This window comes from Chanodichthys erythropterus, chromosome 11 (genome assembly GCF_024489055.1).
Source record: "Chanodichthys erythropterus isolate Z2021 chromosome 11, ASM2448905v1, whole genome shotgun sequence".
In the NCBI taxonomy this organism is placed as follows: domain Eukaryota; kingdom Metazoa; phylum Chordata; class Actinopteri; order Cypriniformes; family Xenocyprididae; genus Chanodichthys; species Chanodichthys erythropterus.
This window is the reverse complement of record NC_090231.1, coordinates 21,666,910-21,692,781: the sequence shown is the minus strand read 5'-3', so window position 1 is coordinate 21,692,781 and position 25,872 is coordinate 21,666,910. Positions and strand designations below refer to the sequence as shown.

At 39.1% G+C, this 25,872-nt stretch overlaps 1 protein-coding gene across 3 annotated transcripts in view; it reads left to right on the top strand.

Annotated features, from left to right (window-relative positions):
- znf536 (zinc finger protein 536) overlaps positions 1 to 25,872 on the top strand; it is a 174,957-nt gene that overhangs the window by 2,033 nt on the left and 147,052 nt on the right. For all 3 annotated transcript variants that reach the window (XM_067400578.1, XM_067400574.1, XM_067400575.1), the window contains exon 2: positions 4,907 to 4,940. The gene's annotated coding sequence lies outside the window, so the exon portion shown is untranslated. The remainder of the gene's footprint in view (positions 1 to 4,906; positions 4,941 to 25,872) is intronic.

The window sequence follows — 25,872 nt, the reverse complement described above, 5'->3', positions numbered from 1 at the left end:
TAGTTTGAATGCATCTTTCATAATGTTGAAATGAGATAACTGTTTTTTCCTTAGGTTCATTGTTCATGGAAAGGGACAAATAGCAGGCGGCACAGATGTACCGTCATTGTTTAACGGATATTATGTCTGTAATAGTGTCTGGGCGTAGACATTTTTGTCAGCTCTTTTCATTTTTCTGATTTGAAATTACATTGTGATGTAGTCAAGTCACACGTTCTTTTCAGAATCCCACACAATTCATTTGAAAGGCCAGCATTAACATGACCACAAATATAGCTTTGTAAGCTCCTTTATGAATTAAAATAAATAAATCAATAAACAGTATGCTGGATTAATGTGGACAGTGAGAAAGAGAGAGAAAATAGTCATGCATAGTGTGTTTACAATCGATAGGCCATCTGAATTAAGGTTATTGTTTTAAGTGAAATGCTTGATTTATTTAACAGCGGGCTTTAATTGTTTTTCATTATAAGCTAATAAAAATATTGTTCCTAGACTTTGATGCTAAATAATGCATGTTGTTGTTTGTTTTTTAAAAAAATATTTGACTAATTAGCAAAATAATAAAAATAGCTGCAGCACGGGATAGCCACAGTCGTAGAGGTGTTGATGTTGTTGCAATTTTTGCTTATTGCTGTTTTTTTTATTTTTTTATTTTTTTATTAATTATTAATTTAATTTTTTTGGTCTTCACAAATGCATTATCAGCTGAAAATGTATATCATGCTCACATGGAATTGATCATCTATGAGACAATTTTTTTATTATTATTTTGGGAGGAAAAATATCAAACTCGTTTAAATGCAGTGAGAGAGAGGGTGTTATGAAGACTCTTGTGAATACACTCTGCCAGTGCAACTGATAGCAGTTCGATGGGGCTAAACAGACCAAGCCAATCCTGTCAAAATGTCTCCTCCCTGGTGTGTACGCTCTCATTTACATATGCGTCTTGCACTCATTCGGCAGGGAAAGTGTGTGTTGTGTGGCAGAACTTGGCAGCGCTCGAGAGCGTTAGTGTGTCCCTAGGTCTACGTGCTTGCCGCCGCCGTCACCAGTAACCCCGGTGTGTGGAGGTGCACCTCCCCAGCCCTCGCCACAGCCGAGGGCAGGGCAGTGCCAACGGGCAGGAGAGACGAGACCTCGCTCTCTTTCTCTCTCACTCTCTCTCTCTCTCTGTCTCCGTCTCCAGGCCTGTCAGTCTCCAGCTTAGCCGACTGGATCTGTGCTTGAGCCTTGGAGACTTGATCAAACAGCCATTCCACACTTAAATGCCTCCCCACTCCTTTTAATTGGAGGAAATTGTCTTCCAGATGCCCGGGCCCTAGCCAGGCAACTCAGGGGGACGGTATGGCAGGCAAGGCCATGGCGTTTAGGTATTAATTGATATGTGCTGTGGAGACACCGACCTCATGCCTCCACCCCATCGTTGCCCTCGTCCCCTTCCTCTCCAGCTCCGAAGTCTCAGGCCTCTCCCCTCGTGGCGGAAGAATCCCTAAACACCAGGAGTGTCATGTTTATTTGTTGGGGGCATTTGTGTGATGCTGTTGGCTTAGCAAAGTAATGTTAGTGACCTTGTTTAGGAAGGTTATGTTAACTTCTGAGAAAGGAATATATCTTTGCTGATGATGTTTTCAAATATTTTACAAGTACACTCTTAAAAAAATAATGGTTCTTTATGATGGTTATATTCTATACTGATGGTTCCATAAAAGAACTTGTAACATTAATAGAACCTTTCCATTGTACAAAAGGTCTTTATAGTGGATAAAGGTTCTAAAATAGTGGTTCTTTTAAGTACTGCTCACTGATGGTTCTTCTATTCAATTGTTGTGAGAGCTCCTTTTTGGAAGCTTTATTTTTTAGGAGCGACAGTTCTTTCCTACATTGTTGTAGATGATATTACTTCCAAACATCCAAATTCTCAGCATAAAGTTATGGGTGTGGTCCTGTACCGATCGCTCTAGAATCCACCATCCTCTGAAAGTACATTTAGCAAAAGAGTGCCTCACATTACTCCTATGCCTGTCCTCTCCAATTGATTAAGCGCATAATTCCCTGTCATTCAATATCCGCCTGTGTACAGGCGAAGGCACAGTTCAGCATGTCACTTTACGTAATATAAATGGGAATGTTCGGTTACTGACAGATGTCAACTTTTGTATTTAACAAATAATTATAGTGGAATAAGGACATTTCGTTATGCACATGTCACTTATAAATGAGTGATGATTTCTAAGGCTTTTCGTAGTCGTTCGAAACAGACAGAGAGAGATAGAGAGGGAGAGGGGGTAGAGGAGTGGAAGTTTTTGAGCGGGCTAATCACAGACGTCAGTCAGTGTGTGATCTAAGAATAAAGAGTGCCCTGACAGATGAGGTGGTGACGGATGATCTTGTCTCCACTGCCTCATGCCAGGGTGCCACCAGAAGGAGCGTCTGTCTGTCTACGGAGCGAGAGAGAGAAAGAGAGAGAGAGAGGGTCCTTGCTCTACTCCACCCTGAGGCACTTTCCATGAGGAAAATATATAGATAGACTAATGGCGCTGCAATGAATATCGAGCATTGGAAGGGAAGCATACGTTAAAGTTAGCCCATGCGCAGATGACAGAGCTGAACAGATGTGTGCAGATGTTTTGTATCCCGCTAAGTTTTTTTCCCCCCTTTCTCATAATTCTCTCCTGTGGGAGAGGGAATGGGTGGACAAAATTCAGCCCTCCAACACCACACACGTACTCACATCTCAGAGAGAGAGAAAGTGTGTGTGTGTATATAGAAAGGCTGTGGGACATGTGGTCATTATAGAGAGTGTTGAATCGGGCAGGTTTACACAGCCTTGGGAGACATGGTCAGCCTTCAGCTATGGCCTTACTCCTTTTCCAGTAATGGGACACCTATTTAGATGACCACACCCAAATTTTTTTTTTTTTAATAATTGATGAAAAATTAAGTTAACTTTTTTATTAAAAACAAACAAACAGCTAATTTCTATGTGCTATACGGCACCGTCTAACATGACGGCTTGCTTTTGAGTTGGTGAGAAGCACAAAATTACAGCCATGTCATCTCAGTAGACAGGGGCTTTGCACAAACAAGCAACTTCCTGTCAATCACTGGCCTTAAGCACATGCTATTATGTTGTTTTGCATTCTAATCCGAGCTCTTAAAATAGTGGTAAATATTTGCAGTGCTGCACAGGCACCAAAAATAGTGGCAGATAATTCTGATGGCTGGGTGGTCCGCCGTTAGAGCGGAGGGCATCTCTGTTACAAGATGTCTCCAGATAATTGGGGGAGTTTAACAACGCCTACCCTTGAACTGTTTCCAGGTCACGACCCCAACTGGTGCACCATCCACCCTGAGTGTGAGGGACGGCAGCCCCCTGGAGGGCAGCCTGGTTAAAATGGACGCCACTGAGAAGTAAAGAGGGACCCTGCACCTTTAATTATGATCAAGAGGTTTTCTCCAAAGGACGGAGGCGTAGCAGTTATGTTGCCTCGTAAATCTGCCTCAGATGCAGTATATTGTGTTGAACTATTACGGTACACTATTATACTGCATATTCAACTGGCTCTTCAGGACCTGATTTGCATAATTGGATCTTTAATGAAACTTGCCTTGTGGAACAAAAAAGGAAAAAAAAAATGAGGAGAGAGATGAAAAAATACATTATAGTATTATAGGCAAACCCCAGCGAGTATTTGTGGTGGGAAGTTGTCTAAAAAAATACAAAAATGAGAGAGAAAAAAGGAGCCTGTTTAAAGGAGTGCATGAGCAGTGAAGTGACCTACGTTATGTACATCCTGTCACTTACCAGTACACACACGCACACTCACATACATCACTGGCGGGGCTACAAATAGGATGAGAAGTACCTCTGAAAGCTGTACATACTCAGCCAGGTCTCGGGGGCTATTACTACAATAGCTGGATTTCTTTAGCCTGAGGGATTTTAGCTTCTCTGTCGGCACTCATTCCCTCCACTTGTTACTCAGGGAAGATGGTTCCTTTGTAGGGGAGCCCAAGCCGCTCGCATGTTGGAATTCCTCTGCTGCAAATATTTTGACAATTTCCAGTCAGATCTGCACAGACTGAATTTCTCTTTCACCCCCTCCACTAGGGGTGCCGTATCAAAAGTGCAACACGTTTTTTTCACGCATAATCACCACAACGATTTTACACAAATATATTTATGTGTATCCAGATACTTTATAATCCGTAACATCTGTTTCTGGCTGATTTGTGACTTAGAATTGTTTTTATTGGTTAATTAAAATGCATGTGTCTTTTCTTCCTGTTCTTCAGCAATTGAAGGTTAAAATGCTGATAGTGACCCTTTCTAACAGACGTGACAGTCATGGTTAATGAAATGTTATTTGTCCTATCTTTGAAGGACCTATAATTTAAAAAGTGAAGGAAAGAAAAACAGAGAGCAAAGGAATATGAAAAAGAGAGCTGGGGAAAAGAAAAAAAAAAGGAAAAGAGGCAAGCTATTTAGCTGCACTGTAGCAGGAGTGGTTTGTATCCAGGGGGGAAGAGTGTTGTTAATCAGGGAGAGAGGTTAAAAACGGATATTAGCTAAACGATGATGATTTATCATTGGAGGAGGGGGCCGAAAAACACAGAGGTGACTCCACTCCAGAGGCCTGGGAGTGGATCATATGGCTGCGTGGTTCACAGGTGGCTATTAGCGCAATGTTGGAGAGGGGCGGCAAAAGGAGACAGAAAAAAGAGGGAGGGAGGGTGCGGAGAAGAAAAAAAGTAGTGCCACAGCTAGCGTTGAGCTGCCATTTACTCTGTATGTGCAAACGACTCTTTCACTTACTCTCTTTTTCCCTCTCCCTCTCTCCCTATTTTTTTTTTTTTTTTTTTTTTATATCTCTCTCCACGCTCTGCACTTGGGAACTTTCAGCTGACAGTGTGTCCCGGTCCTTGGTATCTCACAGGTAGGCACATGTTATTTTTACTCCCCCCTAATTTCCCCTGAATACGACCCTTTTATGTTTTACACACACCGCACTCACACACATGCAAACGCACAACATTGTATGCACACATGCTCACGCACACACTTACAGAGTCACACTAACACACGGTCAGAGTGCTTGTGCTGTTGATTCTCCCGGTAATGATGTCATTGCGATAGTGGAGGAGAGCAAATGTCTCCTGATTCCTCCATTTAACGGCTGGCTGAATTGGCTGATAATGATAGCATTGGCGTCTCCAGCCTTACAGACAGATCAGACCCTGTGAATTAGCAGCTCCTAACCAGCGAGAGAGAGAGAGAGAGAGGGAGAGAGATGGCATACGGAGAGGAAAGAGGGAAGCACTGGCACTGGGAGAGAGAGAGAAAGATAGAGATGTTGAAAGAGAGAGAGGGTGATGTATTTAACATATCTGTGCTGTGCTCTTGAACAGGCTGTGAGAGATCTGTGTGTGGCAGTGCTGATAACTGCCGCTTGATATCAGTCAGGGACATGACCGCCTGTTTGCAAAGCTCTTTAATGCCTCTGCACGTCTGTCCTGCTACTTTGAACTGAATCATGGGCCATCGCATCAGGGCCATACCGCTCAATATCTGACCTTAATATTAGAATTTGTTTCAGGAGTATAGAATTAAAATACTTTAAACAATTCGGTGTTGTTATTATTTTTTAAATTGCTGATTTTTTTTTTTTTTTTATGAAAGATTGTAAATGAAATCCAAGACACAGAGCATTATAATGAGTTATTTTGTCAGTGCTTTATTTGACATTTTACAGTTTTATATTTCTAAATATGAATGCATCTTTCACTCGAAAGGTTCTTTGCAAATATTGAGCGACTTTAAACACCATGCAACCTAGAAGTTTTAAAACACCATTTTCCCCTCCTCCAAAAGCTCTAATAGGGTTTTACTGTTTTTCTGGTGATCCTAAAGTAAATAAATAGGTCCGAATGCTAATGAGCATTCCAAGCTTTGAACACATGCCTCTCTGTGACTGTCCACCCCACAGCCCTCTAGCCACACCAGCAATGCCACATCTTCAGTCCTGCAGTGTCATATGAGTACACATACCTGCCTACATTTTTTTTTTTTCTTCAGAACAAATATTAAGTATGTACATAGCTGTATATCTGCTTACTTCTGTCAATCTGGGCCAAGGCTAAGGGCAGGCCAAATTTCAATGGGTCAATTTTTTATTTTATTTTTTTTTAATTAAAGCAGAATATCACACATAGAATAGATGACAAATTGGGTTTTATTATTATTATTAAATATAAATCATCATCATCATTTTATCATTTATTTGTTTTTTTTATATATTTTTTTATTTATTTATTTTGAATTTGAATTTTTTTTTTCTCTCTCTTTAATTCAGTTGTTCAAATTCACTGATATTCAAACATTATAAAATCATAAAAGCATTAATTTGTGTATTGCTGCAGTGTTTGTGGTGGAGGGTGGACCAACTTTTGTATGGAAATAATCGCATTGTTTAAATCCTAGACATATATACACATACAATCAGCCACCTGGTTGTTTTGTTTGTAGAGGGCTGTCAGTCCTGTGAGGCGCACTTTAAGTAACTCTTGCTGAAGGTTAGAGTTAAACAGTATTTACTTTGGGGAATTTGCCTTTATTTATCTGCCTTAATGCAGAGGTGAATTTTAAAGGGGCTCTCAGAGAGAATTCCCCCGATGCTCAGCTTACTTTACACACCTTTTAAGTCTTAAGATGTGTTTCTCCCCTCCTGCTGACGCTTACCCATAACACATCTCCCACAATCTCCGCCAATTTTCACAATTCAGCTTCTTTTCCCTCTCCCCCTTTCTTGTCTGTTATTGTTTTTGTTCTCTCGCCTGCTCCCTTTTTTTCAGTCTTGATCACGAAGTGTTGTTGTCTGTCTCTTAAGTTGCCCGTTTCATCTCTTTTGTTATGGCGTCTGTGCCAATCGTTGTAATTGGGAGAAAGCTAAGTTAAGTGAGTGAAGGAGAGAGTGTGGGGTAACTTGCCTTGTTACTCTTCCCCATGTTTTTGTAAATAAGGCTGTCAGTATAGATCAGCCTGTGGTAATGTGGACGATCCAATCCACTCCAAACCCACACGACTGGAGGCTGGAAAAAAATGGAAGGCATGTTCAGAAAGAACAGCTTAGAGTTCAGTTACACTTCTGGAAGTTTTTATGCATGACTTCTTTGTGTCAGATCAACCACCAACATCCTTTTTAACTTTCCGAGGTCAAGAGAACCAGCCGCCATTTAACCTGTTTACGTTACTGTAGGAAAATGCACTTTTATTTCGAGTTAAAAACTTTACTGGAAGTGAAGCAGCACATGTTGTGTGTCTAGACTTTATGACACCTCATTTTGTTTGCTGCTTGCATTTGAAAGCATGTGTCAATTAAATTTCCATCTGCTTTTTTAAATATAAACACGATATTTATAGTTTCGACTTTTTATATGTAATTTGTGGGTTGGATTTCGCTAAGATGCTTAAGGATTAATTAATTTCATGACGCTAATCAGAATGTTATGGATATCGGCTGTTTCAGAGCGAGAGCGACTTTCATAACAAGTTGAGGCAGCGATGACGTGATTTGCGCAGAGGAAGGGGCCTGTGGTCTGGTGTTGATCATTAACACTTTTCCTGTATGTGTGGCCCCCTCAACAGGCGGCTAAAAGATCATCTCTGTTTAAATTTGCATGATGATGGTACTGTGACCAGTCATCGTTAGATCAACTAACTAGAGAGGCTTAAGGTTGGGCAGAGAAGATTCATGATCCCCCCCCCCTCCCCCGATCTCTCTCCGTCTTGGGAGGTCCCCTTTAAAGTGCAAACCTCAGCCCCCCTCACATCCCGCGTCTCCAGGAATGATGATCCGACGCGATCCTGTTTCGGCGCGAGCCAAACGGGGAAGCTATGGGAGATTTTCCCCTCGGTTTATATATTTTTCTTCCTCTCTCTCCCCTCAGTCTCTCTTAGCCCTCACTCAGCCCCGCTGATTGCCGTAGCCTCGGGGCTCTCCGGCGCACACTACATCCCTGTGATTATATTAATGGCCTCCCGCGCTGGGTTTGGAGGCTGAGGACGGCCGGGGTAATGCGAAGTATCGCCGAGAAACGGTTAAGGAGATGGACCTCTGACCGCAGGGGGTCTCGGGATCAAGGCCCAGGTGGGCCACAGCGTAGCTCCACGTTCCCTCTGGGCAGGCCACTTAACTCGCAACGCCTCAGTGAGCGCCCTAACCACAGCCGTAGCAGAGCGCACACGAGAGAAAGAGAGAAAGAGAAATGTGATGTGGGGTTTCTGTGTCTGCTGTGAAAAAGGGAAGTTATGAGTGAGACAGAACAAATCACACCCAGAGGCTTTTGGCTAAAACTCACAAAGCTGGCTAATAATTCTCCTCTGAGAAGTATTGATCTTTATTTGTTATTATGTGACTTCTAGGCACTCTCGCACGTTTATTTGTCTTCATTAGACTTGAACAGCACCTGCAGCATTGTTACTCCAAAATGGAGTGTGTGTATTTGCGTTATTGCATACGAAAATGTTTGTTTGCTCCCATGCTATGTGTCTGTGTGTCAGCGCCTTTATTTGGGAGGACTTTGTTATTTCTTTCTCTAATTTGGGATTTATTGTAAAATTGCCATGCGTGTACATGTGAAATGCCGCCTGCCGCTCTGTACTGAGTATATCTACTACTTATGTGTCGGGTTGATATGTGGAGCAGGATTCATTCATGTTGTATTTGTGAGGTGGGAGCCGTGGGGGTCCGTCTCCCCTCGACTGGACGTTTGATCAAGGCACACGAGGGGTCTGCCCCGTCCCATGCTCTTATGTTTCATCCCCTCGCCTTGGCCGCAGGATCCCCGCTTTCCCCACTTTTGTTGTCGTGAGTAATCTCGGAAGTGATCTTAATTATGGAGGCCGGGTCGGGTTCTTTCTCTACCGTCCAAATGCGCTTTTAATCAAACAGTGTAGTCAGTTGGTTATGAGCAAGGGGGAGGTACTACACACCTCCAAGCCTAGGAAGGGAGAGAAATAGCTGGAGAGAAGAGAGCATCGTGGGACTGTGTGGAGGAATAGAGCAGGTGTTTGAGAGGAGCTGAGAAGCTAAAGGAAAAAGATTGCACCTGGATTCTTGCTTTTGGAGAGGCAGTGTTGCAAATAATAGATACATGGGTTTAACAACAAAACAGAAACAAAAAAAATCTATATGTGAAAGTGCAGTGGGCAAAGATTAGTTTATCGCAGCCACTGAATGACTGATATGTTGGCAGATATTTGGAATTTTGAGATAATATAAGCTGATACTTGTGCCTTCTTGGCCAATTATCAGTAGCGTTACTTCTCGATGGTGTCAGTTGAAATATATATATATATTAAAAAATATTATATGTAAAGACATTAATACTACTTTTTTAAAATTAATTAATTCATTCATTTTTTTTTAGCAAGAACGCATTCGACTCGGCAGTTAGGACATGTACATTGTTATTATTTCAAATAAATTATGTTCTTTTGAACTTTCCATTAATCAAAGAATCATGAAAAGGGTATCACAGTTTCCACAGTATTATTATGAAACACAACGGTTTTAAAATTGATAATAATAAGAAATGCTGGTAACACTTTAGTTTAGGGTCCAATTCTCACTATTAACAAGTTGCTTATTAACATGCATATTACTAGGATATTGTCTGTTTATTAGTAATTATAAAGTACATATTAATGCCTTATTCTGCATGACCATATTCTACATCCCTTAATCCTACCCAATACCTAAACTTAACAACTACCTTTTCTAACTATTAATAAAAAGTAATTAGGCACTTATTGAGGCAAAAGTTGTAATCTGAAGTGTCACCAAAATGTTTCTTGAGCAGCAAATCAACCTATTAGAATGATTTCTGAAGGATCATGTGACACTAAGGACTGGAGTAATGTAAATTTATTTTTTTAATTATTTTAATTATAATAATTTGTATTACATTGTAATACTATTTCACAATCTTACTATATTTGCTGTTTTCTTTATTAAATAAATGCAGCCTTTGTGAGACTACCAATTTGAAACTTTTGAACAATAATGTTATATAAGTTATGTAATATTAATTTCTATACTTTATATATTTCTATAATATATGTATTAATATAATATATATTTGTTTTTCAAATATTTTTATGTTTTATTTATATTAAAAAATGTGTATAATCTACACATACATGTACATTTTGTGGACCACTCTGCTCTCAAAATCTCTCAGAGAACTGCTGGCCTGAAAATTGGATAAAAAATTAGTAAGAAAACAGAGGGAGAAGTAGGGGGAGTGGTATGAATCGAGAAAGATGGATTCCATTACACATAAACATGCTTTAAGCACTGATAGGATGATCCATTGGGATTAGTGAGGAAATCCTGATGGACATTGAAAAGGTGACCAGTCGGAGAAAAGCGTTCCTACACGCTCTACTGCAGACGCCACACGCATTCATACAGAAATGCAAACAAACTGGGGTTATCCTAAAGGTCAAAGGGCAGCCCTCTTAGCGCAAACTCAAGGCTTAATGTCGACCGGCTTTATAAATCAAGGATGAATAAGTGTGATTGCTTCAGTGGGGCATGTCTGGATTTCAGGTATGCTTTATCAAACATTTGCATATATATATATATATATATATATATATATATATATATATATATATATATATATATATATATATATATATATATATATATATATATATATATTTTTTTTTTTTTTTTTTTTTTTTTTTGTCTGATTCACATTGAGTTCCACATTTGTGTCCATGTTCAGTTATTTATTTATTTACTTTTTTTTTTTTTTTTCAAGCAAATTGTCTCATAAAAAGGCTCAAAAGTGCCAATTAACTGGAAGGAAGCAAAGTAAAATCTTAAGAAAACAACCGAGAATTTGCTTATACTGTTTAGATCTTACAGACGAATCCTTGAAGCTGAGAGTTGACAGTCACAGAACAAATGAGATTGTGTTCTAGTGCAAGTGCATGTTTTCGACCAGTAACGAAAGCAAGTAAGTTCACACTGGGGCAGATTTGGATAAAAATCAGTATAGTGATTTGCAGCAGGGGATCTAGATCTTCTCATTAGGTATGCATGGTGGCATTCCCACATCTTGTCTCTATATTATTAAAAGTAGTTTGCCCATAGGCTGCCTCTGTGCTGAAGGAAGTTGGACAGATGGCCATGTTTTTTTAATAGATCACAACCATATCTAAAGCACGGCAGAGGATGAGAGAAACGGATAGCACTACCTCTCTTTCACTGGCTGCTGGATTCATTCAGGGGGGCAAATGCTCCTCTAGCTATAGCCTTCATGAGTGTAGCGTTTCATTAAATAGACTCTAAAACTAATACAACATTCAGTGACTTCTCGCTGTGGATGACAAGTTAATTTGCTGTTTATGCCTGTGTATGTCACATTATATAGCAGTTACGAAGGTCTTCCGAATAGTGTGTGCGCTGTGAACTGTTTTTAATCTTACAAACCCTCCTTAGCCGTTTTGTGCCTGACTGAAAGTTACTCATAACAGGATGTTTAATGTATCTCAGAGAGAAAGAGAGGGGGAGAGAGCAAGAGAGAGGGAGATTATGTCTATGTGGTTGCACTATTTCTTGATGTATACGCCGTGTCAGGCAGCCATTGTCTCCTGGGTAAAGAATGATAGTTCAAATACCTACCATCTCTCCCTTGGTGCTCCAAATGCTCGCCTTTGAAGTTTTTATAATCCATCTGTCATCTTGGAGTGGGGAGGGCACATGTTCTGTACCACTCAATTATAGAATTTTCTTTTTTGCCAGCCACATTGAGACAGAAAACGAATATGGACGGCACAGAGAGAAAGAGGGAGATAAAAACTAAATTTTGCATTCTTCAATTTGTCACCAGTTAAAGGGACAGTTCTTCCCAAAATGAAAATTCTTTCATCATTTACTCACCCTCATGTCTTTCCAAATCTGTATGACTTTCTTTTGTGGAACATTTGTGGAATGTCTTGGTATATACACTACAGTTCAAAAGTTTTACTTAGTTAGTTTTTAATATTATTAATTGAAAGAAAGAATTATAATCAAAAAGGATTGATAGAATTGAGCAAAAATGACAACAAACTAATTTATAATGTTACAAATGACTTATAATAAATGCTGTTCTTTTAAACTTTCTATTCATTAAAGAAATCTGGGGGGAAAAAATGGCACGGTTTCCATAAAAATATTAAGCAGCACAACTGTTTTCAACATTTATAATAAGTATTTAAACATTACTGTGATTGCTGAAGGATCACGTGATACTGAAGACTAAGTAATGGCTGCAGAAAATTCAGTTTTGCTATCACAGGAATATATTACATTTTAAAATAGAAAATATTATTTTAAATTGTAATAATAGTTCATAATATTACTGTTTTCACTTTTTGATCAAATAAATGCAGCCTTGGCAAGCATAAGAGACTTCCTGTATAAAAAAAAAAGTCAGTAGGGTCCTCTATTCTTCAAATTATCTTTTATGATCTCTTGAAGAAAGTAAGTTGTTTGGAATGACACAAGGGTGAGTAATCGATGACATCATTTTTCATTTTTGGTTAACTATGCCTTCAAAATTCAGTCTTCAGACCGAATGTCAGTTCGGACGCAAAGCACATACACGCGCTAACCAGCTGTTACAATTATAATGAATTTTACTGAATACTTATTGTTTGTGGGCTTGAACATTTTCAAGTGGCTAAAATGCATTTTCTGCATTTAAATTGATCAGTTAATCAAACTTTATCTAAATATTTGTTAATTTGCTATGAAACAGGAAAAACAGAATAACATGCATATGAGTGTGATATCCCATGCAGAATGGAGTGAGTAGAGAGGCTGTTTAACACACATCCTAATGGAGTCTGTCGCAGTGCTTGGTGGTAAAATCATTTTTAATTAGAGAATATCGCAGAGGTAAAACGCTATTTGGAGAACACAGGAAAAACTAATACATAAAACGAGAGATAGAGAGAGAGTCAACAAGAGGAACTGATAACTTCAGATATGGTTTCTTAAAAAGCAGGTAGAAAAGAAAACAACAGCAGTTGGAAATCAGATCGGCCTATCTGAAGCATTTACCTTTAATATTTTTCTTTTTACATCACTGTTAGATCTCTTTGAGTCTCATGTTATCAGAAGTGAATAGCGAAACATGAAGAAGGAAAGAGGAAGATGAAAGATTGCGTTCGGCAATGATAAAAGGAAATCGTACATTCTTTTGTTGTCTTTGAATCATCAATATTTGGGGTATAATTGTTTTGTTGGCGTTGTATATCTTCATTTATGGTGGAACAACACGTAGGCCTTTTTTCTGGCTAAATAAAAGCAGCACCCATCTGCCTCTAGACCAGCTCCAGCCTCCTGCTCATCGCAAAAATAATGCGCGTCCTAATGACTTCCACATATTTGGAAATCTCCCTTTTGAAATTGGTCTTGGCAGATTATTTGCAGGTACTTGAGTTGCATCTGTTTGCAATTTTGCAAATGTGGAAGACTTTAATATGGCACTCTTTGCTTTGGAATGATAGGGGCTATTCTAATCCTGGGGTAGCACCGGCTGTCATCACAAAAAGACCTTCACTTTTCTCTTTTCTTCTTTTGGCGGAAGAAGAGAAACGAGAGATGTGACATCCAGCGTCAAGGTTAAAGTTGCAAGAAACGTCCGGGTCCATGTCAGTCCCACTGTTTTGGGAAGAGTGGATGAAGGAGAGAGAATGTAAGAGAAGGGAGGAAGGATATCCAAGCCAGGCTGGAATTATTGTGACTTCAGTTCTTGTTAGTTCTACCATGTGGCAAGCAGCTGACCAGCCTAAGCCATTTGATTCTCTCGCTCTAGCTTGTAGTTTTTTTTTTTTTTTTTTTTTTTTTTTCAAATATAAACTCTACTATCTGTTCCACTTTCCAAGCCTGTGCTGTGCCTGTGATTTCTCTCGCTCCATTTTTTGTCTCACTCTCTACCCAGCCGATTGCAATTGTATAGGTGGTTACAATTACATTCATTACAGATTTCATCAGCGGTGTTTATTCAGTCTGACGAAAAATGAAAAGGCGAACTTTTAACTCCTTTGTTTTGTTTTTTCCCCCCTCCCGCTCTTTCCTGAATTTTTGGAGAGGTTTTGTTTTATTAGGAGTGAGGGGCAGGCGATGCCAGACAGGGAATTATGTTGAAAGTGTATGCCTTGCAACTTTTCTCCCTGTTGGAAATGTTTATTTGAACAGTAAGCTCATGATTTGAATATTTGTAATCCATGCTTAAATTTACAGGCCAGATGAACTTTTTGGCACAGAATCGCAACCATAAGTAGGATTTTCTCAAAAGCTTTACAAAATTTTAAGCCATTTGCATGGCTTATCTAATTTAGAGGGAGGGGGGACGCCTCTCCCTTCTATTATTTTCATACCTCTGAAAAAGATCATTGTTCCACTCTTAATGTATATGCATACCTCTACCGGCAGTCTGTGGTGACCAACGTTGAAAGCACTTAGTGGGAGACAAAGGGAATGAGGGAAAGACGAATACATAAATACATGTGTGCGAGGGGGGAGAGGGGAAATGTATGCAGTGGCCGAGGCGCTGGAGTGGTTTTTCACTCTGTTCAATTCAAATGAGTTTACTAGGTATTGACTTCTGGTGCTGGGAGAGGCCACCCATCTCGTAGGCTGGGCGGTCTTCTCAGTGCTGCGCTCTTTCTTAAATGATGCTAATCAGTCCGGCAGGGCCTGGCCTCTGTCCACCATCAGTTTTTCTGTAATTCTGATGTGGTGAGAACCTGAAATTAAACATGTCTGTGTGTGCGCTGTGAATGGAAGTGTTGAGATGTTTGTTTTGGTGTGTGTCAGGGTCAAGGAAAACCAAATTAGCAGATAGGGTAAATTGCTGAAGCTCGGGCTTTCTTTTGGTCATGTTGAGGGTGAATGTCAACACGATTTAGCCGCCGCCCTGTCTGCTGACTGGCTCCGACTCCGTCTTTTTCACGGGCATCGTACACGATCTGAGGTTAGGGTTTTTACTTCTTGTTTACGGTCCTTCAGATATGTTTATAAGACGAATGGTTTATTTGTGGCTGTCGTGTTGTGTCTATATGCGTGTGTGTGTATGTTGACAGCAGGGCGAACAGCTGACTCAACGGTGTAGCCATTGCCCTTGTTTCAGCTTGGCTCTCAGTGGTGTGAAAAAGCTCGCTCTTTGAGGGCATTATATAGATTAATGGTTTGGGCCAAGGGCTCCTGGGAGGCCTAGCGTGAAGCCTTGGACTCGACTGGGATGGAAGGGGGAGCGGAGAGACTGGAGCCCCGGCCTGCTGAAAGCAAACATAGGCTTCTGGTCTGGATCTGGAGGGATGGAGTCAGAGCATCATCTGCTCCAAGCTGCTCATTATATCAGCACGACCCTCCTCTCCTCGCCAGCAGAGACACTAAACTCTCACCAACGCACACACATGCACAAACGTAGTCACTTGTCAATAACACGGTCTACTCATATATTTACACATTTGATACCCATATTCCTCCAACACATAAGGATCCCCATACAGACGTCACAGAAACACAGACATATGGGCATCTGTTTCCACCCCATAGTAAAAAATATAAAATTAAATGTGCCTTCATATCTCACAACTGAGATACCATAGTTGTGTGACTTTATATTTCACAATTGTTGCTTAATTTCTCATAATTGTGACTACGTATATTTCACAATTGTAACTATTGTATTTGTGACTTTATATCTCACAATGGTGAATTTATATCTCACAATTGAGACTTTATTTACCACGACTGTGATTTTGGGTAGTTTTCACTTTATATCAATTGTTTCTTTATCACTCGTAATTTTAAGAGAGTACATTCACATGACAAGGACGAACTAAAAATGGTTAAGTTTTTCCTTTGCATTTTTCACATACAGACGACACCATTGTCAAAACGATCCATTCATGCGGATCCGTGTCAATGACTAAAAATGTACTATGCATGCCAGGCCAGTAATTGGCGATGAAACACTATGCACCTATAGACTGAACATGTAATTTGCGCATGCATGACATCACAGTTTTCACAAATTTACGTTTTTGTAGTTTACATGGAGACGATAACTTGCGCTCTGAAACCCGTTTTCAAAATGGTCAGGTCCCCAAAATGCCCCCAAAATCATGTAAAAAAAAAAAAAAAAAAACTGCCAAAATGCATAAAAAGTGTTACGTTTTTAGTTGAAAACTGTGTTCTGTAAACAGCCCCTTAGTTACATCTTGCAATTAATATACTATTTATCATAATTGTGACTAAATCTCACAATTGTTTATTTCTAATAATGTACTGCTTTATTTCTCACATATCCATTTCTGACTGTTACTTTATATCTCACAATTGTAACTATTTATTGTAATTATGACTTTATATCTAGCAATTTTAACTATTTCTCATAACTGAATTTTTTCTCGTAATGTGATTTAATATATCAGGTGCGACTATATCTCACAACTGCGACTTTATTTGTTATAATCATGACTTTATATCACAATTATTACTATAATTCTCAAAACTGACTATATTTCGCAATTGTACATATTTTCCTTAATTGTGACTTATGTCACAATTGTTTCTCATAATGGTGTTTTTTTTTTTATCTCACAACATGACATTTAATATCTCACAACTTGACTTTATTTCTTATTTTGAACTTTTCACAATTACCGTTTTATTTATTTTTTTTACCTCAGAAACTGGCTTCTCTACATATGTGGCATTTCATTTACCAAGCAAGCTCTTTACTGTCTTCACCTGCTTGGAGAATAGAAGGTTTTGCTAGTAATATCCAGGACAAATACCAGTTAAGAGTATGTGTGAGTATTAAATATATGTTGTATTTATTATGTGTTTTGTATAATGTAATGTATTTATTATTATCATCATCATCATTATCATTATTATTTTTCATAGAGAAGGTCAAAGCTCTGTCTCCCATGTGTGAGACTTGAGAATGCAGTAAATGAGAATCCTATTAAACACACGCACACACATACACACGCTGGTGGTGAGGGCCAAGGCCTTTTTTTCTCAAGGCCTGGTGGACAAACAACAAGCATGTGTTAATGAAAGGTGAAATAAAACTCCAGAGGACGTAAACAGCACATTAACTCACAACAGGTTCTTTGTTGTCTTGGCGCTGATGGCTGTGTTAAAGACTGATATTTCATAACTTTACTTGTCATAAGGACAATGGCTGAGCTTTTGGTGCACTTTCTTTTTTTGCAGATTTGAGCACATTCCAGATAAGATTATGTTTGTGAGCATGTACGCTCACATGCGTAAAATGGAGAAAGACAGAGCGAGCAAAAGAAACAAACTAAGAAACTTGGTTTGTTGGAATCTGTGTTATCTGTTCGCTATTAATGTAAATATGCGCTCTGTTGTCGGAAATCTGCATCTGGTCTATATGCCGCACGTGCGTGTCTGGCAGGAGCGTGATTGTATGTGTGTGCCAGACGTGTGTATGTTTGCATTTGTGTATGTGCGTTGTTAAAGTGAGGAGCTTAAATAACCTACTTTTGTCTTGACAACAGCATCAGTTGTAGAGGTGCACATATGCAGAAAGCTATTTGGAAAGGCATCCTCTTGCCTGTCAGCTTTTATTATGCGGGAAGGTGTCATGTTTGTAAGGAAGCTGAGTGCAGATGGCAGAGTGGAAGAAATGGATCACTAATTTTAACAATGATTAATGAACAGAGATGGAAAATGAATTACACTCCACTATTGGAGGGAGGAATATTCTCTCTGAAAATGTTAACTTCGGCTGCCAGCTGAAGAGAGAGAGAGAGAGATGGTGATGAAGAGGGGGTGGAGGGTGGGGGGGTCTGTTTTTTTCCTTGTATCCTCCTTTGTAAAGTCAACACTTCATTGGTTTTGCTATTACTTTTACAATTTTGCCGCTCTGACAGACAGCGTTGTTCCATGATCTGTCTGTTGAGTTCTAGGACTGTAGAAACGGTCTTTTAAAAAGCAAATATTGTGAATAGGTAACCGAGAGCATCATTCCTTTTAACTCTCAAGAGTTATTGGAGATTTCGGCAGATAGCACACGTTCTCTGACATGTTGTGCAGGCGATCCAAGTTTGAATTTGGTTCCCAATCCCACTTTTCTCCCTTTCATTTCCTGTCACTTGTACACTATCCTATGAAATGAAAGGCAATCATTATATTAAAAAAAAAATAAAAAAAATAAATAAGAAAATGCTTCATTCATAGACTTTCAACCAGTTTATTTTGAGTTTTGAATGTAAAAATCTCAATATGGGAGGTGAAAATCAGTGTTAGATTATATTTAAGCTCCAAGCGGAGCAGTTAGAGGAATTTTTGGCATTCCACAATAAGTTTTAATAAAACAAAACTGTAGGATATCTTTGTCAGTCATCAATCATCTGTGCACAATATTATGGAGGAACGTATTTTGTAGAATTCTCTTAAAAGAGAGAATTTTATAGAAAAAAACAACAACAACAGCAATATAGTAAACATGTGAACACAGTCTTTATGGATTTTATCTCAGGTGGGCGTTTATTTAATTATTTATTTTTTAAGTTTAGACATAGTAAATATATGTGTGGTGTTTCGAATTTAATTAAGCTCCTAAAGGGAAATACCTTTAGGAGAAGAAAAAAGACAACTACTACTTCTGGAAACAATGTTTGTGCGTGCGCGTATGTGTGTGCTAAAGAGCGCTCAGGTTACCTAGCATATGCTGAGTACTCAGAAAACATACACAATGCCTTTGGTGAACAAGGTAGAGAAAAAGCTCCTGGGATCCAATTTAGAATGTGACTTAAGGCAAGCATGCCTTTGAGTATGCGTGTGTGTGATTGTGTATCTGTTTGTGTATGTGTACACATGTGAGTGAGTGTGTTCATCTTGGCACTCTATTGAAATACTACAGGGTGATTAGAATTCCCCTTGCAGGCTCTGGGGGTGGCCCGCTTTGAGCCCCACATCTGTGCCCCTGCCCTCTCACTGCTGCCCTCTCTCTCAATCCCCCTCTCTTTCTCTCTCTGGGAGGCCTGTATTCTCAGGGTTCTGCGCTACTTTAAAGGGAGGTCAGGTTATGTAGTTCACAGAGTTTATGCCGTCCAGATTATTTATTTAGAGCTGAGCAGGAGTCTTTCAAAGCAGGATTGGGCAACCCTCAAGTCTTTGTAAATTTGTGTCAGATTTTAGCATCCCCCCCCCCCCCCCCAAGCCTACATGTCTGTTAGGATTACAAAAAAACAAAGTCCAAATAAATGGAGTCATTGCATGCAAGTGTGTTTAGCATGCTTGTGCTTTTATGGAATATATATTTAATCTTATGGGGTCATATAAGAAGGAGTCAAAAGTTGAGCATCCCAGCATTTCAGTTTGTGTGGCACATTTTAGTGTGGATTGTTTGAGGTGTCTGTTACGGTGTGATGTAAGATTTGCAGAGAGGCTGGTATTGAAGGATGGGGCAGTTAAAAGCGATTTTGAATTTGCAGCTTGTGAAAGGCACTATTGCTCATTTCATGAGAAAGAGGAATTTCTTGAAGTTGTCGCAGCCTGTTCAATTTTAAATTGAAAGTAGAAATGGTCATGAATTTGTGACTTTATAGTGGTCAACAGATACATCTCGTGTTATATATTGGCGGATATTTTCATTTTTTAATTGTCATATTAATAAGGTTTTCTTGTTTTCAGCTGATTCGTGTCAGAAATGAGACTTTTGATTTATTTTTTGGGGAAGACTTAAAGATCAGAATCACAATAAGATTAAAGATCAAAATCAAGAAGCTGCCATTAAAGGGATAGTTCACCCAAAAATTAAAATTACCCTATAATTTACTCACCCTCAAGCTATCCTAGGTGTATATTTTTGGGTGAACTAACCCTTTAAGTATGAAAAGTATGTTTTGTTTTTTTAGTATTATTATTAATTTGTGAAATTCATTTTCAAATAATTTAGGTAGTTTTTAGTGGAAACCACTATAAGTGATCCTTAAAACTATATTTAAAAAAAATATATATAAAAATATAATATAAATATCTGTCCATATATCAGTCTGAATTCTTGATCAAACACAAGAAATTCTGTCTGTTTGCTTTGCTTTGAGTAAAACCAAAAAAAGCATCAATGACACTGATGACAGAGACACAGATGCTGATGATGCGGATGAGGGAAGAAAGGAGGTTTTGTTCTCAGGAAAGTGGCACCTTGGACAGGAATCATATTTTACCCCATCATCAAAGTGCCCTCCTCTCCTGCACCACATACAGATCTCATGGTCTGTCTCAGCACGTGTCTTTATTGCACCTGAACCAGTGTGGAGCAACATTATAGGCTTCAGTTACATACAACTGATCCAGAGCATCCAGGTTGATTGAAACCCAAACGCTCACCCTGCTTTAAAGTTGGTGGAAGCGGCAGAGTAACGTTCTGATTATCAGTGAGATTTTTTTTTTTTTCTTTTTTTTCACATGCCATATTTTAACTGCATGAATATAGCACGACTTTCTGAAGTTGTAATTACAGGTAAATCAAACGCATGGTTGCTGAATCTCTTGCATGGGCTGAGTTTGTTTACAGGCGCTTGTCTACCCCCTCGCGTGAACCTGTCTGTGTTCTTCCTGTGCCGCCTCCCTCGTACGCCCGGCTGCAGGTACAACTGCTTGGCACGAGGATTGATGGCGCCAAAAGAGGAGGATATTAAAGATGTCTGTCACGCTCCCCTCCTCAGCAAAACAAGTGGATGTGAACTTTTCAGCCGCGCGCTGTCACCTCACCTAATCAGGACGTGAAATCTGTATCCAAGCATAGTCATTTAACTTTTACCACTTCCTCCCCCTCCTGCTGCAAAAAGACAGTAAAGACAAAAAGAAAGAGAGAGAATAAGCATAAAGTGACAAAAAGAAGAAGAAAAAACAGGAAAAAAGAACAATCATGCTGGAAGTAATGATATTTTCCAAATAAACGCCCGCCTGTCAGAAGCAGGAGACATATTCACTTCCCCAATGTAGCTCAAGGAGACAATTAGCAAACAGAGGTGACACGGTAAACAGGTGCAGCCATTATTCCGGGAGCTGCTGGCGATATATCCCCATCTCCCAGACTGATGAGGGATCATGTGACAGGAGGGGTGAATTATCTGTCTGTATCAGGGCTCGACTGATTGGGTCTGCCTGCCGTTTTACTCGAACATCTTCTGTCCTCCGAAAAAGGAGAAGAGATGAAAAGAGATGATGGCTCCACAACAAGCTCACAGGGTGGGATGTAGCGCTCCTACACTTCTCAGTTTTACATCTGTCTCGCTACTCTGCTTCTTAGATATTCTTTGTTTGTGTTTTTTTTGTTTGTTTGTTTGTTTTTTTCTTGTCCCAGACTCCTCTTATCCTCATACTTGCATCTTTCCTTCATTCTTTTCTAAATTTTCACTTTCCTGCAGTGAATGAAGCTTTCTCTTAATTCATAATAGGCCATTGTCCTGTGTGCAAGGTCGGACTGGTTTGTGGGAATTGATTGCTTGGTGCTAAAGTGCTAATCAATGAGAACCTTTTCTAGAAGCTTGAAAATGTGAAACTTTTTTATTAAAATATGCTGAGAATGTCAGTAATGGCATGTGTAATGGCAGCTAGCAGAAAAAGATGTTGACCAAAAATCGACAAGTCTGAATAACTTTTTCAACCTTTATTTGATTTAATACTATTTTTTTTTTTTTCAAGGTGCGTATGATTTGCGCTTTTTTTTTTTTTTTTTTGCAAATCACCAAACTGCAAACCCCGCCTACAACTGATTTCATTGGTCAGCTTATTCAAAGAGTCACCTGCAAAGAAAAGTTCAGATTTTAAGAATGTATTGGAATGTAAAGTAATGAATTGATCAGATAAACAGAAATGCTAAATTTTAGGATGTGCTACCAACACTATAAAAAGAAAGATTTTTCAAAGATGTGAAAAATTATTAGTCTGTTTCATAAGAAAATACTATTTCAAGTCTTCCTTCTTAGTTTAATGTTCAATTCAATGTTTACTTGTCTTTCCTTTCATAATTATTTTTTGAATCTACTAGCAGTTTCTGAGTGAAAATTGTTTCAAAGGAAAAGTACACCCTACACCATTTTTGGCAAAAATAAAAAAAAGTTTAAGCGTCATTATATATATATAAATATATATATATATATATATATATATATATATATATATATATATAAAATTGCTGAAGTATCTGATACAGAAAATATCATTGCTAAGACTTCTGTCAAACTACTGGGTTTTCCTAGAGCCTGAACTCTATATGACTCGCTGCAGCCATACGGGATCCATCATAAACATGTGCCGTCCAAAGCAATTCTTTAAATACGTACATTCATAACTCAATAAACTACTACACGACGGCCTCGGCTTCAGAGAAGAACACGTACCGTACAACCACGTACCGGTGTCAGGCACGGCTCACTTTCTGTCATCTTCTCAGTATCCAGAGGACAAAATCAAACAAGCAAAACAAAGCGAGAAACAAAACACGGACTTCTGTGGAGCCCTCGAAGATGCTTCGCACGTCATATAGCTCACGCCTACAAACCCCCCTCGCTCTTGACTTTAATGTGTAATATAGGCAGACATTATCCATCAAACCTTCATCTCCCTTGTGAAGCATCCTGAAAATCGTCCATTTTTTCACCAACCGATGATTGACATGGCACATAGGCGCTCTGTCTCTGACAGTTTAGGCAGCATTAGTTGGAGTGGCAGCCGTCTTGCTAGGAGTTAATGATAATAATTATTTAGCATTTTTTATTGCAGGATAATTATTTAAGAGGTTCATGTAGTCAGCAGTGTAATCAGTAAAGAGCGATTACAGAAAATCCACAGGCAAGCAGATGGTAGCTGTTGTGTTGTTTTTTTTTTTTTTTTTTCCCTCTTTCTCTTCCACTCATATTAAACTAGCAGGCATTATACCAGCTTTGGCAAGAGGACAATGGAAAGGGCAAATGATAAAATTAAAATCTCTTCACCATCTAAAAGAAAAAAATATATAATCAGTCACATAATTAGGATTTTTTTTGGTCCTGGGTGCCAACACTGGCCAATCAACCCAGCCTATGTAACAGAAAAAAGTCCTTCAGAAACAAAGAGATATACTTAAACAGAAAAGTCTCGCCCTGTTACTTTGTCTATTCTGGTGTTTGAACACAATCGACAGTAGCAAGGTCAGAGGTGTGTTTTTTTTTTTTTTATAATTATACAGTATATTTTTTTACAGTATATTTGTTCTGTATTGTTTTGGGCTAGTTGTTCAGTGTTATTAATATTTTTTTATTAATTAATAATTATTTATTTACTTTTTATTTTTTACTGGATACTCAACAAACAAAACGAAAACCTCTCTCTCTTTCCAGGGTCGGAGTGATCGGTACACAGAGGCTGCTGCCCTACATTCCTGACTAATTGTATAATTGGAAAAAGCTCTCCAAATGAGCGGCCCCCTTTCGCAAATGCAATCTTCCCAGTGCTTCCCCCTTCAAAGCAAATCACAAAAGAGCATTTTGGGAATAATAATCATTTCAAAAAGCATCCATTATTAATCCAAAATAGTAGAACATCACCAGAGCCATCGCAAAAATGCCACCTCTAGTGCCACCACACACATGCAGCCGTGACTGTCGAATTACGGACTACTTGTACTCACATAAAATGTGTAATGCTGAAATATACTTTCAAAGTTCACCTCTGACGGGCCTTGATCCTCTGCTCAAGACAGTCTTTGCTGTCCCTCCTCATTGACGTTCAAAGATCTACCTGAGAGCTGTCTACACACTCATATTTTACAGTTATGCCTGTGCTCATAGATGGATTGGATTTTGAGATTTATGGTTCCTCGCACACACTTCGTCATTCGTTGCTGCGATGGCAGCGAGACGGTGGGATGATTTCTGAGGTCGACAGTGTCGCAAAGTGCAGTTAAAACGAATCTGTTAATTAACCCTATTGATCAGTCAAAAAATAGAGGCAAATGTGATTTGCATACAGCAGGCACGATCAATGCTTTAACTGATTTTTCATCTCCTTTTTTTTTCTCTAAATCTGATTTCCTCTGTTTTCAAAGTGAGAGAAAGGGAGTCGGGACTAATGCCCATCGATCCGCCATCGCATAGACACGAATACAAAGCGTTTTATTATGCAGCGAAGGGTAGGAACATATTAGGAACGCTTTGACTTCAAAGTTCAATACGTCGCATTAGGAAACATCTTTCTTTCTTTCTTTCCTTCTTTCTTAGTTTTCTCCGGAGCCGACGGCCACAACACTGTTACTCCCGCCGTTTGGAGTGCGCTCTGTTTGCATCGTTCTCTAAAACAACGATAATTAAAATGCAGTCACAGTTTTGCTCTGTGAATATTGTACTTGTGCATTAAATACTACTCTAATTGTTAGCTGAGTGGAACACGTATTATTAATAAGGTGATATTTCTTCAGGCAAAACAAAATCTGTTCCTTTTTTCCTGATTGAGTCGCAAACAACAACAAGCAACACGACGAAGTCTAAAAAAAGGGTGGGGGGAAACAATAGGTGTTAAAAAAGCAATATGCTGCGTTTTCTCAAGAGCATCTTATTATAGCGTATTGATTTATAAGGCTTTAAATGCGATCCGCCGCGCAACAGTCAAGGGCAGAAAGAGAGGAAGAAAGAGGAAAGGAGGGAGAGAGAAAGAGGAAGAAAGAGATGGCTACACAGGGGCTTAGTGGCAGCCGTCGGGTGCTGGAGAATGCCCTGCGCTGAATAGTTTTGGAACACAAAAGGGTAATTGTTTTAGCCCAGATGTTGCTTTCGCACAACAAGCAGGATACAATGTTCCTACTGAGCTGATGAGCCCAATCAGTAGAATGATTAAAAATTGATTTTGTCCCTGTAATTACAGTATGTAAACTACTTAGCCAGGATTGCAAAGGAAGTGATTTTCTAATTACGTATATACTCTGGTGTCTAATGATTGGTTTTTTGAAGTAATGAAGAGAGGGTCCTAACGACTCCTCTGTGTTCTGTTGGTTAAGGGGAAAAAGCGGGAGAGAGAGAGGAAGAGAGAGAAGGGGACCATCGTTAGGGCAAAGGCAGCAGGCAGACAAAGAGCTCAAATTGAATTTTCGCCACGGTAAAAGGCGAAGGGATTGTGTTTGTTAACATGCGAGCCGAACGCTAATGGTGGCCGTGACTTGTGTGGGGTCACCGGTCCGACAATCTGGACTCTCCAATTAAATCCCCCTGGAGTCATCATTACCACCAACAGAAACACACACACACACACACACTATCATGTTTTTCACTTGAAAATTGTAATATAATTATTGGAAAGCAGAGTACATACTGTACTTCTTTTTCGTTTAGGTGATCAACAGCCAATAAAATAATAGGGCCTCTGTGGTTAGCTGTTGAAAAAAAAAAAACCACCATATTATTTGTGGTGATAATGTGTTTTTACAGTTTTCTCTTTGATATGTTTATTATATCATTTAAATCCGTTCATTCATCCTCTCAAAGGCTACTGCTTAAAAAAAAAAAAGAAACTAAGAAAAATAAGTTTTCAAGAAACTTATGGGTCTTGGTTTTTATGTTGAGGTCTCAGGATATAAAACCCATAAAGCAAATATCTGCTTTGTTGAAAACAATTTCAGCCCTGCTTTTAAATTCTGTAGCAACAGATTAGAGTAATCTGATAACGGTTGGCATTCTCCGGAGCGAACAGGACGGAAAAAAGAAAACAAACAAACAAAAATTCCACACAATCGGAAGCAACGCTCACGCAGCTTTGCATTGTGGGTGGATTTGGGGGG